General features: G+C 35.8%; 1 protein-coding gene across 1 annotated transcript in view; it reads left to right on the forward strand.

Annotated features, from left to right (window-relative positions):
* Nucleotides 1-17,774, forward strand: part of ARHGAP24 (Rho GTPase activating protein 24) — a 436,021-nt gene that overhangs the window by 159,797 nt on the left and 258,450 nt on the right. The window lies entirely within an intron of this gene.

The raw sequence follows: 17,774 nt of genomic DNA on the forward strand, positions 1-17,774 counted from the left end.
TTTTTCAACAAATTGGCTTTAAGTAGACAGTGAAATAAATCTCTCTCAAATGAAAATATGAGTAAACTATGTATGAGTGAATGAATAGAAGTGATTTAATAAAGCTAGTAGATGAGGAAGCTGAGATGTATATAGAAACAGAGGTATTTGCTGCAGCCTTTTGTGTTGCATTTGTGAGTACAGGGCATCCATTTCTGTCAGGACACTTCTTTTTCTCCTGGAGTCTCCAAAAACACGTTTTATATGCCCCAGTATATTTATGTGATTGAAAGCAGAGCTTTCTGTAGAACTTCTCTTACGCTGATTTCTCAGGCTGGAAATTATAGTTGAAAAGTAAGATTGTCTGTAAAAATGAATACCTGCTGATACCTCTACATAATGTACTGCAAATATACCACTGAACAAATGCAGAAAAATCTGTAAGAAAAGGGCTTGGAAACCTCAAAAGACCCAGGGTCTGAGGTAAGTGCTTTTCTCTGATTCAAGGAGCAGTTACCAACTATCAACATATTCCGTCCTTTTGAGACCTAAGCTTTTTAGCAAAACTTTAACCTATAAAAAGGACAAATGAGTTTAATTTGAACACAGCACAATTTTCCAATCCTATCGAGGAAACAGGCTCAGAAAGCCTTTTGCATATTAGGAGCCATTCTGCTGTTATTCTGAGGTATTTTAATGTGTATGAATGAATTAGAAACCCTGTGGACTGAATTTCTCTTAAAAATACTTAGCCTTGCGCATAAAGAGAAAGAGCACTGGAAGAAAATCTGCTTGGATTTGGGTAGAACTAAGAAGAGGAGATGTTTAATTAAGCCATGTTGTGACAAGATGAGACCTTTCCATTTCTTGCTATAAACCTCCCTTGTTTGTAAATTTTATACTTTGTGCTTCTAGTCCAGCCTTCCTTTAAGAGTGTGAAAATGGTTTCTCGGGTCTCTAGAACTTCATAACTTTATTCCAGTCATGACATAGGACGTACTAAATGTCACAGTAGAGACACCGAATGGGAATGATTATATTTAAGTAATCTCTCCCCACCTATCCCACCCACCCCACCCTTGGTTGGAGTTGCAGAGACTTGTCTTGGCATTGAGTTAAGGTAAAAATCTTCCTCACTGCCAGCTTGACTATTGCCCTATATCCGCAGACAAAGCGTGGCTATCCAGTCAGCTGACTCATGTGTTGTAGCAGTGAGTTTTGGTGTCAAACAAAAAAAGAGAGGCATTCCTGGTTCTAATTAGGTTCTGAAGGTCCAGGAAGAAGCTAGTTCTGTAGATATTTCTATGGCAAGGAAACATTTGCTGTGGAGTATCAATCAGAATGAGGATTGGGGGAAAACTTTATTTAAGAACATTTGAAAAGTAGAAATTGAAAATATTGAATTCTATTATTCAGAAGCTGGCTGTACCTCTTTGTGTAATTAAATAACTCCCCTGCTGAGTGCTTATTTTCTTTATGTCTGGTAGCTTGATGTTCTGCAACCATAATGATGTAATAGCATGCTATCTTTCCTAATACATTGGATTTATGTCATTCTTTCTTTAAGGGCACTGGATTTTTTGGTAGACATTCAGTTCATTTCTCCTTTCTGGACTTAGAGGGGTGTGAGTTTCATCTTTGTGAAGATAGCCAGTGGCACGTGGCATGGTTTTGATAAAATAAGCTGGAGAAGAGGTGTTTCCTTAAGACTATAAAGATGAGTTTATACAAGGAACATGTTCAGTCTGCAGCAGCCATGTTGCCCTCTGCTCTTCCTGTCACTCAAGCCGTACCTCCCTTTAGTGGCCTGGGTTTGAAGAGTCCCAGTTGCAGATCTATACTTGTGATACCCTTATCTGGGACAGTTCTTCATCCCCCTTCATGATAATACAGAAAGTCCTCACGGCATCCCCACTCACCTCTCTGCAGATTTCTCGTAAAGGATGACCACTGTTTATTGTACAATTCTTAAAATTTGGTACTGTTTCATATTTATTTTACAGCTGAATTTTAGTTAGTTTTTGTAATTTTATATCAGTCATTTTATGGTGTGGGAAATGAAACTTCTCTTTGTACTTTCTTTTCTTCCTCTGCGTTTCAGCCAGTGTTTCTCTCTCTGGCCTTTCCTTTATGCCTTCTGTTACATTCTATGAATACAATTTTCAGGATATGAGTGAAAGAGAAAAAAAGAAGGCTCCAGTTCAGGCAAGGATAGCTGGAAAAGGACTTAGAGTACATTTTAGTACAACCATCTCACTTTATCAGTGGGGACATGTGCATTTACATATATAATATGTGTGTGTGTGTGTGTGTGTGTGTGTGTGTGTGTGTGTGTATTACACAACCACATTTTGTCACTCATATTTAATGGAAATAATAACATCACGAGAAATCTGCATTGACTGAAAAACCAGGATAATTTGTTGTTGTTAATCATAGAATCTCATGGTGTCTTATTCTAGCCTGGGCTCCAAACTCACCCAACAAGTTCATAGCATCTGGACTAAAACTCCATGCTACTGATCAGGGCAGCGAGATTTAGGTTCTCAATCTTTAGCAATCGTCCGAACCACCTGGAGAGCCAATTCAATTAGTCTGAGATAGGGCCCCATAATTTACATCTCTTGCACTGTTCCTAGTTGCCATTGATGTTGTGGGAACCAGTGATCACCTTTTAAGAACCACTGCTATAGCAGTAGTAGGTTTTATTTCTTTTACTGAAGCAAGCAAGTTCAACTCATCTTGCTGAACGGTTCTTCTTGATATTAAACTCAGATGACTTATCTTCTGTCAAAGGTGTACTCATCTTTTTAAGATTATATGGATTGTATTATTTTATCTTTTATTCCGGAATAATGATATAAGGCGGTAATAATATTATATCTTCCTTTATACTTTACTAAATAAATGCATATGTGGACAAAAACAAATAGCCACAAATAATTGTATCTCTTGCCATTAGAGTTGTACAGATCTATTCGCAGGAGCTATGAAGGCAGCCGTAACAATTTGTAATCAGAGAGTTAGCTGGAAAATCTCTACGGAGGTTATTCTTGAGCCATGTTTTTTTGTGGGGGTGGGGAAGATACCTAATGTGGTTTACGATAGAGGAGGAGAGAGCATTTCTGGTGAGGAAAAGAGTAAGTAAAGGTTAGTAAGCCTCTTCCTTTGGCAGAAGTGAAAACCGAAAGGCTGCATGTAGCAGAAAGATGAGGGCAATTATGTAAGTGAAGAAACATTTGAAAAATCAAGGTGCATGTGTCCCTAAGGCACTCAGCTAAACCAGTAGTGGATATAATCAGGATTTCTTTAATGGAAGTGAGGCTAGAGTCTAAATAAGAAATATCTCCACTTTCTAGTCCTCTCTGAATGTTTTCTGCAGGAAAGTGTGCTCGTAGGGAGATTCTGCTTATATCTTGAGTTGTGAGAAGTGGTGTTAGCAGATCAGGATGACTAGAAAGTAGCTGCCAGAATTCTGCGTTGATTAATATATGTGAAACTCCAGATACTGCACTGGCCAAAGTAATCTGGAAAGTTCTGTGAGAGACTGGATCCATTTCTTATATCCTTCTAGCAGAAAATTTCCTGTAATATTTAAAGTCGATGAGACTAACCTTCCCCAAATGACAGATGCCACCAGTAGAAACTTCCAGCTCCTAGAAAGGTGACAAGAATGAGCCTATGAAGTCATTACAATTATTTAAGGACTCAGTAGTGACTCTGAAGTGTGTACTTTGCTTCACTTGACACTATGCTGAGCTTCAGTTGGCTTGTGGCTCACCCCATTTGATAAAGCAAAGCTCCTTCAATATTTGGACATGCCTCTGATGTTTATTTATGTGCTTCCCTCTACCCACAGTTATCATGAAGGATGGTTAGAGCCAATGCTTTTTGTGCATAATTATGTTTGCTTTGAAATGTATATTCAGCTCCCACCCTGAACTTCATCAGTTGGGTGATACCCTACATACAGTCTCCATTTTGTGGCACTGTCTCCCACTGTTAGGTAAAAGCTGCCTGGAAGACTCCAAAATTAAAATGGAGAAGTAATGAAAAGATTTTCCCAAGTTACAAATAATTGATGATGATTATAAACTTGATGGTAAGTTTTCATTGCATAATTTGATTGATATGGCAGTTATCATAGCAGCCTTGAACAGAATGCTTTTATGAACAAGATAATTTATCTCACTGAGTCTGTTTCTGCATAAATATTTTAAAATGAAAAGCATAATAAATCTGTCTATAGCGTACACACAGTGGGCTGCCAAACCTGCCACCTGTTTAAGGTTTTAATGAACCATTCTGTATTCAACAAAAAGCCATATCAAATTAATGCTGACATTTTGCTTTCCTGCTGCCTTTCATATTCCAGGAACGCTAAGAAATCATTTTGCAAAATCCTTTAAATGGAGCAATGCTTATCTTTTTATTAGAATTCAGCAACAACTTTTAAACAAGCTCCCCAGAATTCATATTTACATCTGCAGCTTGATTAGGGGTTCAGGTTTAGGGACTGGGGGCAGATTTAAGAGTGTTGTGTGAGTGGAGAGTCAGAACTCCAGTGAAGTAGAAAATAACACTGGATAAGAAGTCAAGAAACCTAAACCTATGCCTTGGTTCTCCCACTGTTATCTGATGGCTTTTGGCTCCTGAGGATCCATTATTGAAATACACAGTTCCCATCCTCCGGGGAGAGTGAGGAGCAGGATTATGAGTAATACAGTGTCCTGCCGAGGTTATAAGGAAGTGGAGGGGAGCCGAGCAGTGCCTGTTTATCTTTTGAAAGTCTTGCCAAGGCAGAGCAATGTCAATTTGTTCCTTAAACATACTGCGCTTCAATTCTGTCAAAAGAAATAGTTGTTTTGAAGTAATTAGCGTATTAAGAAAAGGATTCCTATATTCCTATTCCAGTGTCGTTAAGAGATGCAGTTCCAGCAGGACTTGAAAAGTGGCAGCACGTTGAAGCAGAGTCGCTGCCTCCTTGAGGCTGGGGTGGGGGCTTCGGCCCTGAAGGGTGGAAGGACCCTTCCAGGAGCACCAGATCATGTGTGCTGGAGTAAATCGTGATTTTTACAGACTTTTTACAACAAGCAGCTTCACTCTTGAGCAGCATGGATATCCTCTGAATCTAGAAGTTTTGATTAAATAAAGGACATTAGCAGAAGACACATGTGCCAATCGTTGCTTTTCCTTCTGCCCTGCTCATCCCTCTTCATCCTTCTCACAATATCTTAGGAGACTTTAATCCTCCATTTTTGCGTTAACCTGTTTATACACAGAGATTTATCTTGTACTTCTGACCTTAGCAGACAGTCCACATTTTATATGCACATTTGAGAGGTGAAAGGGATTCAAGTTTGCCACTCAACCTAGTTGAGCACACAGCCTGTACCTCCCTGCTGTCCCTTAGAATGACAGCCAGGGAACAATGGGCTTAATTAGCCTATCTCACATTCAGAATATATTTTTCAGCTAGCCTTTGGACCTGGCAGGCCATTAATGATGTATCCATTCCTGCTGCTGCTGCTGTTGCTATTGATGTGAGGTGTTTTTAACCACGAAATGTTGTGAATCCTCTGATAACATGTCAATGGTAAAATCTCTTTAATTTTTTTTATTTTAATGGTTATCATTCATAAGAATTGAAGTCCCAGTTTACTAGCCAACAGGTGATGCCATCGGTATGCATAGTCTGTTTGAGTCAAGAAAAATACACTTTTTATTAAATGTAAGGAAAACAAACATAAGCCAACTGTGTTTTGGTATTATGGGTTATTTTTCAATTTTGTAGGCTATTTTTTACTAAATTATTTTTAAAAGGATCATTTCATGTGGAAAGCAATGTCAGAGTTTACCATAATCCGTAAGAGATCTGGGTCCAGTGCCCAAATTTATTTTTACTTGTGATACTTTCAAAAAGAAGTTATAAGAAGCACGTAATATAAGGCCCAGACAAACAAAACATCAAAACAAGAGTCAAATGATAAACTTGATTGGAGAAGCATAATTAATACCAGAAAGCTTAGGCATATTCAGACTGTAATTCTAGATACTCAGGGTTGAAAAGAACTAGAAAGTTAGACAGCATCTATTTCTCAAATTGCAAACTCATCATAAAATAAAATGTAACTACTTTTTTATATAACTCACATTAATCTAAATTTTAAATTCCTTTCTTGATACGCAACCATGATTCACACATTTATTAGGCATTTTCCAATTTACAATCAGTTGAGACAGAATTTTTCTTTCCTTTTCTGTCTCTAGAATGGGCATTATACTCTAGGGAGTTCATGGTACTATAGTACTTGAGAGGTATCCAGACCATGCTGGCGTCCGCTGCAATGGAAATCATTCCTTCAGAGGAATTACTTCCGCATACTTCTATCTGTTAAGATAATGTCCTGGGTCTTAGTAGTCTTTGGCCTTCAGTCCATGAATTTTCTCTTCTTCAACATACCAAACCCTCTCCACTCCTAGCAATGCCCTTCTTTGGGACACATAAAGATTTAACTCTTTCTCTGTGTTTTCTGGGATCCCATGATCTAGAGATACTGCACCATGCTGGGATGGGGTGAGAAACCCTACCACTTGCTTTCCAGTCAAACTGACCTTGAGCCTAAGCTCAATGGTGTCAGGACACAGAGTTCTTTCTCTGAGAGTCTCACCAGTGTCTCTCTTTTGCTTCTTCTTCAAATCTTCTCTCATTATAGATCCCAGTTTATATTCTTTTTTTTCATCTAGTTAAAAGTGGAAATAGGGAGTAGATAAGAAGAAATATATTATTTCTGCCTAATTAGACTTTCTGTCATATTCTTGGTCCGAAGCTTTTAAACTTTGCTGTTCATTTGAAGTTTTTCTTCTCAGATTCTATTCCCCTCTGAAGAGATGAAAGTGTCATGGCCCAAATGTGGCATGGTCAGGACCCAGTGAGGAAGCTTGGGCAAAGTACATCAACACCTATATCAGCCAGGCGCAATTATCTTCAATACTGTGAATCTGCCTGACATAAGCAATACCAGATGACTGTCTGGCCTCTGTTTAAACAGTCTCATTGACTAGAAACTACTGGCATCTAATTGTTTCCCTTTCTGTCCTTGAACACTCTTACTTTTTTAAAATCTTTCTTTTATTACTGAAATATATCTTCTGTTGGCTGCCCCTTTTTGTGCTCCATGCCTATCCATGGTCCAAAATCTAATTAGCTGAAACTGAAAGTCAGTAAGAAAGGTTTTTAAAAAGCCTTCTTAATACCCGATGCATAATCAATCTTTCATTGACTGCCACACTGCCAAAGTAAACTACAGATTTGGAAAGATATTACTAAATTGAAAACAGTTAATACTGAGATACCAAAGACGTTTTGTGTATCTTCTCTCATTCAAATTTTTATGGTACTAGACTGAGTTTGTGGGGATAAGGTTGTGACTTCTTCATCACAATGCATTATACAATCATACAGTATTTGATATTTGTGAGATAAATGTTGCTTTTACATATTTCTGAGTAAATTGAGATTCAGAGGGGTTGAGGGTGTAACAGAGTCACACAGGTAGTAAGTGGCAGAGGTGAAATAAAAATTGAAGTATTCTGAAGACAAATCCATGTGTGTGGATATCTTTCAATTATTTCCCATTTTTATGGATGGATCTAACACTGTATATATCTGAATTAAGACTTCTATTTTGAATATCACAAGTTTCTAAAGCTTAACAGTCCCCTCTAACAAGAATGAAAAGAATTTTTTCAGTGATTAGCCTTTCTCTTTTTATTTTCTTTATGATTTCCTAAGATAAAGTGACAGATACTATAAGGTGGACTCTTAGAGTACATTTTGTTTAAAGAATTGTTCTAGTATCCAGGAGTGTGTCTTATATGAATACACCAGAGCTTTTATATAAGAATTACCTTAGAATTTTCTCTAAATTCAACAAACTAGAAATATATAGAACAACTACTATAATTTTAAGACTAGAAACTAAAATGGTATCCTAACTCTTCCCAAATGTTGCTGGATAAGAATGTCTTTCCCTAATGTTTTTAAATGAGATGAGATTAAATAAGAATTTGCATATTGTGCTATAAGAAGCCAACCTAGCTAACTCCAGCATGAACAACTTGACAATTCTATGACTCAAGTCTAATTTGAGGTCCCCAATGAAGAGAGATTTCTGGTTTTATTTTAGATGCCAGTAATATTTCTCCTTGTTCCTTCCTCTAAGAAGCACCACAGATCTAACCACATAATGAATGGCATTTGATACAATTAGACATGATGTAATTTCAAGAAAGCCTTTGCTACCTCGTGTAACATCCAGCTCTCCACTTCCCTCCCAGGGTTCCATCCTGTTTGGAACGCTGAGGCCAGTCATGGCTGGTTGAGTAGAAGATAACAGCTGCATTGAGCTCTCTGAATGCATCTGGAAATCACAAGCTCACCCCAGAGAGTGTCCAATTTTTCTAGGAAAGAGTCCAAAGAATTTATATGTATGAAACTTAAATGTAGTGATTCAGAAAAATCTGTCTCTTTAGATCGCCTATGCAAAATAACAGGTAACAGTCCTTACATGATTTTCATGGAAGAAATCGAATTGTCCTCATTGGGGAGAGGTGATACATCCTCATTGTTAATATGTGTCTATTATTCATGGCCTTATTTCCATCTTAATAGTATTTTCAATTCAATAACAAAATGTTTTCTCATAGAAGAGATGGGGGAAAAAAACTAAATACCGTATCCAAGATTTATTGGGCACTTAAAGTGTGTTGGGTGCTGTTTAAAATGATTTATGCGGAGTACATTTTTTAATCCTTAAAATACTCCTAAAATATAGGTGCTACTATTATTCTCATTTTATAGATGAAGAAATTGGGGCAAAGTTGAGACTTGCCCTAGGTCAGAAACTAGTACAGAGTCTAATTCACATCAGTCTGTCTGACTCAAGTCTGAGATCTTAACTACGTTATGCTCTGCCGTAAAAAAAAAAAAAAAAAAAAAAAAAAAGGATCTATTTCAGGTTATCAAGCTGAGTTGGACAGTGTTCTCTAAATACCAGTACCAGTCGTCCACTGACCTACATTAAAACAAAAATAAGCAGAAGTCTAAATTAGCCACGGATAGACAAATGTTCCTGAATACTTAATTATATGACCTTACAATTATCTAGAGTACTTAATTTGAAAATAATGTGCTAATTTACTGTATTACCAGAAAGCCTTAATATTTTTCTTGAATGAGAATAGTCAGTCGTTTGCATTGTCCCAGACTTGTGCATTTCTACAAAACAGAGGCAATGAGGCTTCATCCTGTGAACCCTACAGAATAAACTGAGAGACATCAAAGTCAGCTATCCTGACTCTTCCAGCTGTGTGGCTTTCTCACAAACTGCATTGTTTTGAAAGATACTAGAGATATTATGAAAATGCAGAATTATGTTTGGCCTCCAGAAACAGAATTATGCAACTGCATTGATTATATTAACAGTATTGAATTTGGGGCAACAGAGATAGAGTAGAGAGAACTTTCTTTGAAGGAGTAATATCACTCCAATCTGTCCTCAATGTAGGCAATCATCTCATGCTTCTCCAATATATTAAGCACTTTTAAAGACATTATATATATTTGCTTGCAAATATCCCACTGCCAGAAATGATCTGCCTTCCATCTTTGCCTGGTACATTCCAAGAAATAAGGGAAAATTATAGATTTCTGTACGTGCGCTGGTCCTTAGATTAGGGTTCAAAGCTTGGATGGCCAAACCTCTCACTTCCCCTGACTTCATTACCAACTCTTAACCTCCTTGATGTGGTGCGGTGGGTGGAGCTGGAGAGAAAGATTAGTGTAAGTAGGAGTCAATGAGTCTTGATATTAAAAAAAATAAAAAAGCAGTTCTTATAGATAGAAATTGGGATATGTGGAGGAGGATAGCAGGGAAGGGTACCTGTATTATTTTTATTAACAAACTTCTCATCTGTTAGCACATGCCTACGTAAATTCTCTCACACATTGTAATGGTGTAGAATGATGAAATTCTATATTTGTCCATGAAGGTAAACAATATAGAAAAATAAATGCTCTTAAAAACCCCATTTTATAGATGGGTCTATACAGAGATCTAGACCATGGTGTTCAATTGTTTGATTGCTCATTTAACTCAACTCACCTTCTTATTAAAACAGTGTTTGAGCTATTGTCTGTTTGAAACATGACTTTTGTTAAGATTTGTGTTAGATTAGGTGTCCTGGATTATTTTAAAATATTTTGAAGTCACACTTTGTTATATTAAGACATTTATATATTTTATTGTGATAAAACACAACATGAGATTTACTATCAGCACATTTTTAAGTGTATAGTGGAGCATTGTTAACTATATGCACGATGTTGTACAGTAGATCTCTAGAACTTTCTCATCTTGCGTGTAACTGAAATTCTATATCCATTAATCACTAACTCCCCATTTTCCCTCGCCCCACCCCCTGGCAATCACAATTCAGTGTTCTGCTTCTATGAGTTTGACTACTTTAGATGCCTTATACAAGTGGAATCATACAGTATTTGTCCTTCTGTGACTGGCTTATTTAACTTTGCATATTGCTTTCAAGGTTCATCCATGTTGTAGCATATGATAGGATTTCCTTCTTTTTAAAGCTACATAATATTCCTGTGTATTTATATACTACATTTTCTTTATCCATCAGTTCATTGATGGACATTTAAGTCTTTTACACTTCTTGGCTATTGTAAATAATGCTACAACGAACATAGCATTGCAAATATCTCTCAAGATCCTGCTGTCAATTGTTTGGGATAAATATCCAGAAGTAGAATTGGTAGAACATACAATAGTTCTATTTTTTAATTTTTAGAGGATCCTCCTTACACAGCAGCTATACCATTTTACATTCTTACTACAAGTATTCCAATTTCTCCACATCTTTGCCAATACTCATTATTTTCTATCTTTTTTTTTTTTTTTACTTAATGGCCATCCTAGCAAGTATGAAGTTATCTGTTATGTGGTTTTGATTTGCCTTTCCCTGATGATTAGTGATAAAACATATTACATTTTAGTTAAAAAAAATTTTAATACAGCCAGAGAACAAATCCAATATAATATAATAATTGTAATATAGTATAATATGATATGATATGATATAATATATATAATAACATACAGTAGTCCACTCTCATCCATGGTGGATACATTTCAAGACCCCTAGTGGTTGCCTGAAACTGCGGAGAGTACCAAACCCCACATGTACTATGTTTTTTCTATACATATATAACTATGATAGAGATTAATTTTTAAATTGGGCACAGTAGGAGATTAACAACAACAATAATAATAGAACAATTGTAACAATATACTGTAGTAAAAGTTAAGTGAATGTGGTCTCGCTCGGCAAACTAGCACAACTTCCTTTTGCCTTCTTTACAATTTCATGGATAGAAAATTCATTCTTATCCTAGATCTTAGCAACTTCAGCATACAGTTTTTTTTCTTCTTTTATTAAGTCAAGAACTTTCATTTAAAGGAAGTACTCTTATAGCTTCTCTTTGGCACATCTGAATTGTTGGCATCACTGTTGTGCTTTGGGGCCGTTGTGAAATAAGAGTTACTTGAACACAAGCATTGAGATACCTTGACAGTCAATCCGATAACTGAAAACAGCTACTAAGTGACTAAAGGGCAGGTAGTATATACAGCAAGGACACACTGAACAAAGTGATGATTCATGTCCCAGGTGAGACAGAGCAAGATGGTGTGAGATTTTATCATGCTACTCAGAGAAAAGCATAATTTAAAGATTATGAATTATTTCTGGAATTTTCCATTTAATATTTTGGACTGTGGTTGACAGTAGGTAACTGAAACCACAGAAAGTAAAACCACAAATAAGTGGGGACTAATATAATGTAATGTAATATAATATAATAATATAATATAATATAATATAATATAATATAATATAATATAATATAGCATAGTATAATATACTGTTACTCTCTGAGGCATTCATTCTTTGACATGAGAAATGGCCTGTGCTTGAAACTGAATAGCCTTTTTAGCCTGCTTCCTGTGCTATAGAAGGTTGAATATCAGTCTCATGTCATTTCGTGCTGTCATTATCCCTGTCTTTCCAAGCCGATATAATTTTTTAAAACTTTTTGGGCCTCCAGTGTATCTAACTATAGTCCATTCTATTAAACAAAAGCTATACCCACATTTCTTTCTGAAGTAAACTCTTCTACACTTTGAATGGAGAGTCAGAGTGCTGTCGGACAATGCCCTAAGCTTCTTAGAAGCCTTTTTGTCTAGTTGATGTGGACAGAAGGCACAGCCTGAAGGTTCTTAGAGTGTCTCTTAATTAGTAAAGAAGGTCACATTCTTAAGATTCTTAGAAGTTCTACTAGGCACACCCTTAAAGCTTTCTGAGATCTCAACAAAGGGTCTTACAACCACACTTTTGAGACATTTACTACCTGACTGGTGATGTTCTGAATTTTCTATTTGTCCTGAGGCAATTTCTTATTTTGTGATCTTCTGTTGGGAGAAGTTGGGGATTAAAACAATAGCTTTATTATTAGACCCAGTAAGTCTTGCCTCCTTTATATTTTCTCTAACATCTTTATTTTAGCAATCTTTTTAGTTTATTTTTTCTATCCATATATAATCATATGCAGATAAAAGAAACCAATTGGCATTTTCAATGTTCCAAAGTCAATGTTCCATATTTTAGCTTTTTGTTGCAATAGCAGCTGAATTCCAGGTACTGCTTTATGTTAGTGTTATGTGTCACTGCATAGCAAACAGTCCCAAAACTTAGAGGCTTAAAACAACCATTTTACTTTATCTCATGGTTTCATGGGTCTGAAATTTGGTCAGAGTTTGGCTGAACAATTCTTCCACTCCAGCTGACAGAAACTGTGGTCATTTGGTGGCAGTCATTGGTGAGTGGGCTGGTCTGGAGGGTTCAAGACAGCTTCCCTCACATGTCTGGCACCTTGGGGCAAACAGTTGGGCTCAGTCATGGCTGTTGATCAGAGCACCTACATGTGAGTCCTCTAGCATGGCTCTGTCAGGATAGCCAGTAGTTTTTCATGGAGGATCAGGGCTCCCAGAAAGTGTTCCAAGAGACAGTCCAGTGCACAGAAATTGGCACAGATTTGAAGAATTCATAGAGCCCAACTATAGTTAAGGGGAAGTTTAAACACATCATCTCATGATGGAGAAGAATGTCAAAGAATTTGTACCAATATTTAATAAGCCACACAATAGTATAAGGAATAATAAGTCAGTAAGGAATAAAAGAAAGGCAGAAAAAAAGACGCTTTAAGAACACAATCTAAAAATTATAAAATTCAGTGCATGAAGTGAATATGCTCTATTATCAAACCTCTCGGAGGTAACATACATAAACTTAGTAACTTTACATGTATTTTTTCAGGGCAAGTCATGACAAAGAGGTATTTACCAAGAAAACTGAGCCCCTGGTGACTGCTTTACTGATGTGACTTTTAACGAAAGTTCCCAAATTAACTTCTACAGAAGTGTAGTATTGGGAAGGTTACTCGAAATATCTTGCAACAATATTTATAAGCTATAGAGTTATGTGTTTAAGAGAGAGTGATAGTCTCACACTTCTCTTTTTGAAAAATGCCCTGCATACATTAAATGAGTCCATAAGCCTGGTTGCTTATTGAAAAAGAAAGCCTAACATGTGAAATCTAAATATACTTGTGAAATGTAGGTACACTTCTATTCTCTAGCATCCTAAAATATAAGGCTTCACTAGGTGTGGTGGGGAACAAAATTATTGTATTGTATCGGTCAATCTTCTCTGCTTCAGACATTGGGCCAACAGATATGGGCATTGCAAATATTTTCAGAGAGATTTCCATTTTAAAGTAGGGAAAAGAGCCCTTGCCCAGTTTGGAAACCTTTTCATTAACCTGTTTGCATTCTTATCGGGTGTTGAAACTTATCAGTGTAGAGATGGAATTAGGGGAAAGGACCATGTATGTTTATCAACTTCTAGAAAATTTTTCCAACCTCTAATTAGGTAGGTGAGTAGATTGGTCAGTATATAGAAATGAAGATCTAGATAGTCATAATTTTGATTAAAATTTTTGTTTAAGGAGAAATCAGTAGGAAGAAGTTTTGAAATTTTGCAGAGCTTACTTAGTTTGGAAAACAGATTAGGTTAGGGTGGTATGTGGTTTACTTAATCTATTTATACATAGCTTTAGCTTTTCTTTAAATTCTGGGAAACCATGGGATTGCTCAAGTAGGGGAGAACCATTGGATATTAATACAGAAGGGACTAGGAAATCAACTAGATGATGCTGGGAAAAGACGGGGTTTGGAATCAGGCTGGCATAGGCTACGTTGGAATCTCACTCACTCTGTCATCAGCCAAACGTAAGCTCCAGTGGGGAAAGGAGCTTTTTCTTTCTTTTTCACCTCAGTATGCCAGGTGTCCAGAGCGGTGCAGTTGATTTTGAATGAAAAACTTCTATCATATTGAAGATTATAGTATTACAGGTATTAATTTTTATAATCTGTAAAGGACTAGAAAATGTTTGTATTGTTTGGCTACATGAAGAAAAGTCTTCTTGGCCTTGAAGAAACTATATCTGTCTCTGACTTTGTCTTTCCCTCTCTCTCTTTCACCCTGTGTGTGTGTGTGTGTGTGTTTTACATAATAAATATATACGCAAAGACATTTACTTATATATAACTATGTGTTTTTCATTTTTCAATTTAGCTTTAGCTTTCAGGCTATAAAGAAAGAGTATGTTAGACAAGTATAGGTAAATATTAGAGACTTTCCATTGTTAATTATACAGATGGATTTTCTCGATATTGTTATTCAGTTGTTATTCTTGTCTTAAATAAATCTCAAGTAATGAATTAGCCACACACATCATACGCTGAGTGGTCCAGTTTTACACAGGTATTATAAAGGTGAGTAACTAAATGCAAATGCAACATTTAGCTTAGTTAGGAAAACAACAATGAAAGCAAAGGTAAAATGATCTGTCTAATCCACCAACATGTATTTTAAGCCAAATCTACAGGTTTTTTTTTTTGAGATGTTAGTAGAATTCAAAACACTCAGACTTTATCTCTACCATAAGCTTTTAATATCATATATGGGATTTTTTAAAAGCTTATTCTATACTTCTTATTGTAAAAAGTAAAGCAAAAACATATTTTGATTCCTGAATTTATCTCTCTCTACCTAAAACATTAAATGATGCTGATACAAGATTGTGCTAGTTCTCTGCCACCCTCAAAAGACTACGGCCCATATTCTCTTAGGCCACAATGAAGACAGGGTTCATCTTCAGCTAAGATGTTTGTCCATAACGTGAGCATGGAGAGGATTTAGCTACTTTCTGGTTCATTTATCCACTTGAAAGAAGTTAAAAACTGAAACTTACTTTAGCATAACCAGAATGCCCAATTGTAGCTTAAATGGAAAAAAATCAATATTTTTGTCTGAGGTGTCTCTTTATAACTGGCAACCTTTTATTTTGAAATAAAATCTCTTTGTCATAGCAAATGTGGTTATTAGTGAAGCATTTGTGCTCCATTTGATTGTCACTGACCCTGAAATAATGAAATTAACGTGTTAATATTCTGAAGCTAATAAATCACACCTAAGTCATTTGATGGGGTAGAACAGCAGAAAGTCAAATAAATTAGAGATGAATATTTCAAATTAACTACTATTAGTTAATATTCATTAGAGTAAATCCATTTAATTTCCTTTTAATCAGTTTTATTTGAAAGGGAGCAAATTAATTGGTATAATATACTATGCAGTGTTTGCTAATCCCTATCTCCTATCCCTAACACAAATGGTACCTAAAAGCAAATACAGTTCCACAGAGGAAACATACTGATAAATTATTCCTTGAATTTATCTTCCTGAAGGAAATATATTGACAAAGTTACAAATAGTTTAAGGCAACCAGAGGAATGGACAGTTTACCTTTCTTCTATGTTTAATCGAACACAAATAAAAGATTATGTAGCATTTTCGAGACAAACTAACATTTCCAGTTATTAGAATGATTGTAATTTTTCAGAATACATGAATCAGGTTGGGAATGCTGGGTCTCATTTAGGGACCAACAGCTTTTTATTTTAATTGAAAATTAGTTTAAAAATGCCTTGGTTTTAAAATTCTTAGAATACATATCAAATGTATTTATTTCTTCCTGGTTCATCATCAGTTTTTACCAGAGTCTAACATTCAGATTGCAACTTAAATTCTAGGAAGAAAATACATTTATAGAATACTTTCACTATCAGAATAAGGAAAAGGTGGATATATATTCAAGAAACATCAACCCTATTTAGAACTCAATGATCTGAATATATATCTGAATAATTTCAGATTCATAAGAGGTTAAAAGCTGAAACATACCTTAGCATAACCAGAATGCCCAATTTTACCATAGAAAAAATTACATTCTTATCTGAGGTATCTCTTTATAAACTGGCAACCTTTTATTTTAAGCTAAAACCCCATTGTTACCTTCCCTTTGCTAACACATTTTATTTCAACTTTTAATGCCTATAATAGTTTGTGTTCTTTTAAGTTAAGTAGGGTATTTTTTCATACATTTTTAAATTTTGCATTAAATGGCAAGTTTTCTGGAAGGAGTTCATTGACATCACGTGTACAAATATTTTATTTCTCAAGCAGATTTTTTCAATTTGACTCACAACTGACTTGTGCTCATTGTGAATAAAAGTACCCAAAAAATCATCCTCATGGCTAAGGTGGGGGCTGCTCTTTCAGCTGGGCAGAAGAAAGAATTGCCGGAATTCTTTGTTGATGTATATGAAAGGACACCAAGCAGAAATGTTGAGATAAATGGACCATTTATCAAGTTTTTGAGGAAACCCTCCCCCTCATCCTGCCAATGAAAAAAGAAGAGGTGAAAGGGATGATAATGACAGAAGTTTTCCTAGTATGATGGATTTGGAGTATAGTTTGGATATAGTTGAGGATGATAGTATCAGTGGATAATGAATGTGTTACAATTGGAAACATAAGAAAAATCCCCTTTGAGTTACAGATTATTGAAAGATAAATCAAGGTCAGCTAGTGAGGAAACAATCTTATAGTTTTATGTTGTTTTCCAACTCAGTTAATCAATTGGCATACATATATGCTATTAAACCTTTATTGATTATTATATATAGAGAAAACTACTTTGTCCTTAGCATTGGACTACATTCTAAAGGAGTTATGAAGGATGATGTAACCCTGTTTCTGTACTCAAGGAGCTTAACTGTCTAATTGTACACAGAAAAAAAAAGGCATGCATAAAACCATTTAATATTAGGATGACATAACACACTGCTATGGCAATAAGCTTAATTGTGTAATGGATTGCAAATAGAATAATATAAATATGTTAATATGTTCTAGGAGAGAGGTTAACAAATTAGATAAAATGAAATCAACTGGGCTTAGTTTCTAAGGAGTGGAATGGTGAAGAACATAGAACTTGAGCATTAAGACTGGGTCAAATGTTGAAAACTGAAGGCGCTAGAAAGAGTAATTCCAGGTTAAGAGAAGAGCTTGAGTAAAACACAGAAGAAGATAGACATGAAAATGCTCTGGGGAGCGGGGAAGGCAAGGAGAAAAAAGAAGGGACCAGAGGCAATGGTAGATGTTGGAGAGAAATTAAATGAAAGTTGGGAGAGCACAATTTTAAAGGCTACAAAAACTTGTTAGAAATGTTGAGTCCTTTTTCATTTTAT

The sequence above is a fragment of the Pteropus medius genome, unplaced genomic scaffold, assembly GCF_902729225.1.
Source record: "Pteropus medius unplaced genomic scaffold, Ma_sr-lr_union100, whole genome shotgun sequence".
Lineage (NCBI taxonomy): Eukaryota > Metazoa > Chordata > Mammalia > Chiroptera > Pteropodidae > Pteropus > Pteropus medius.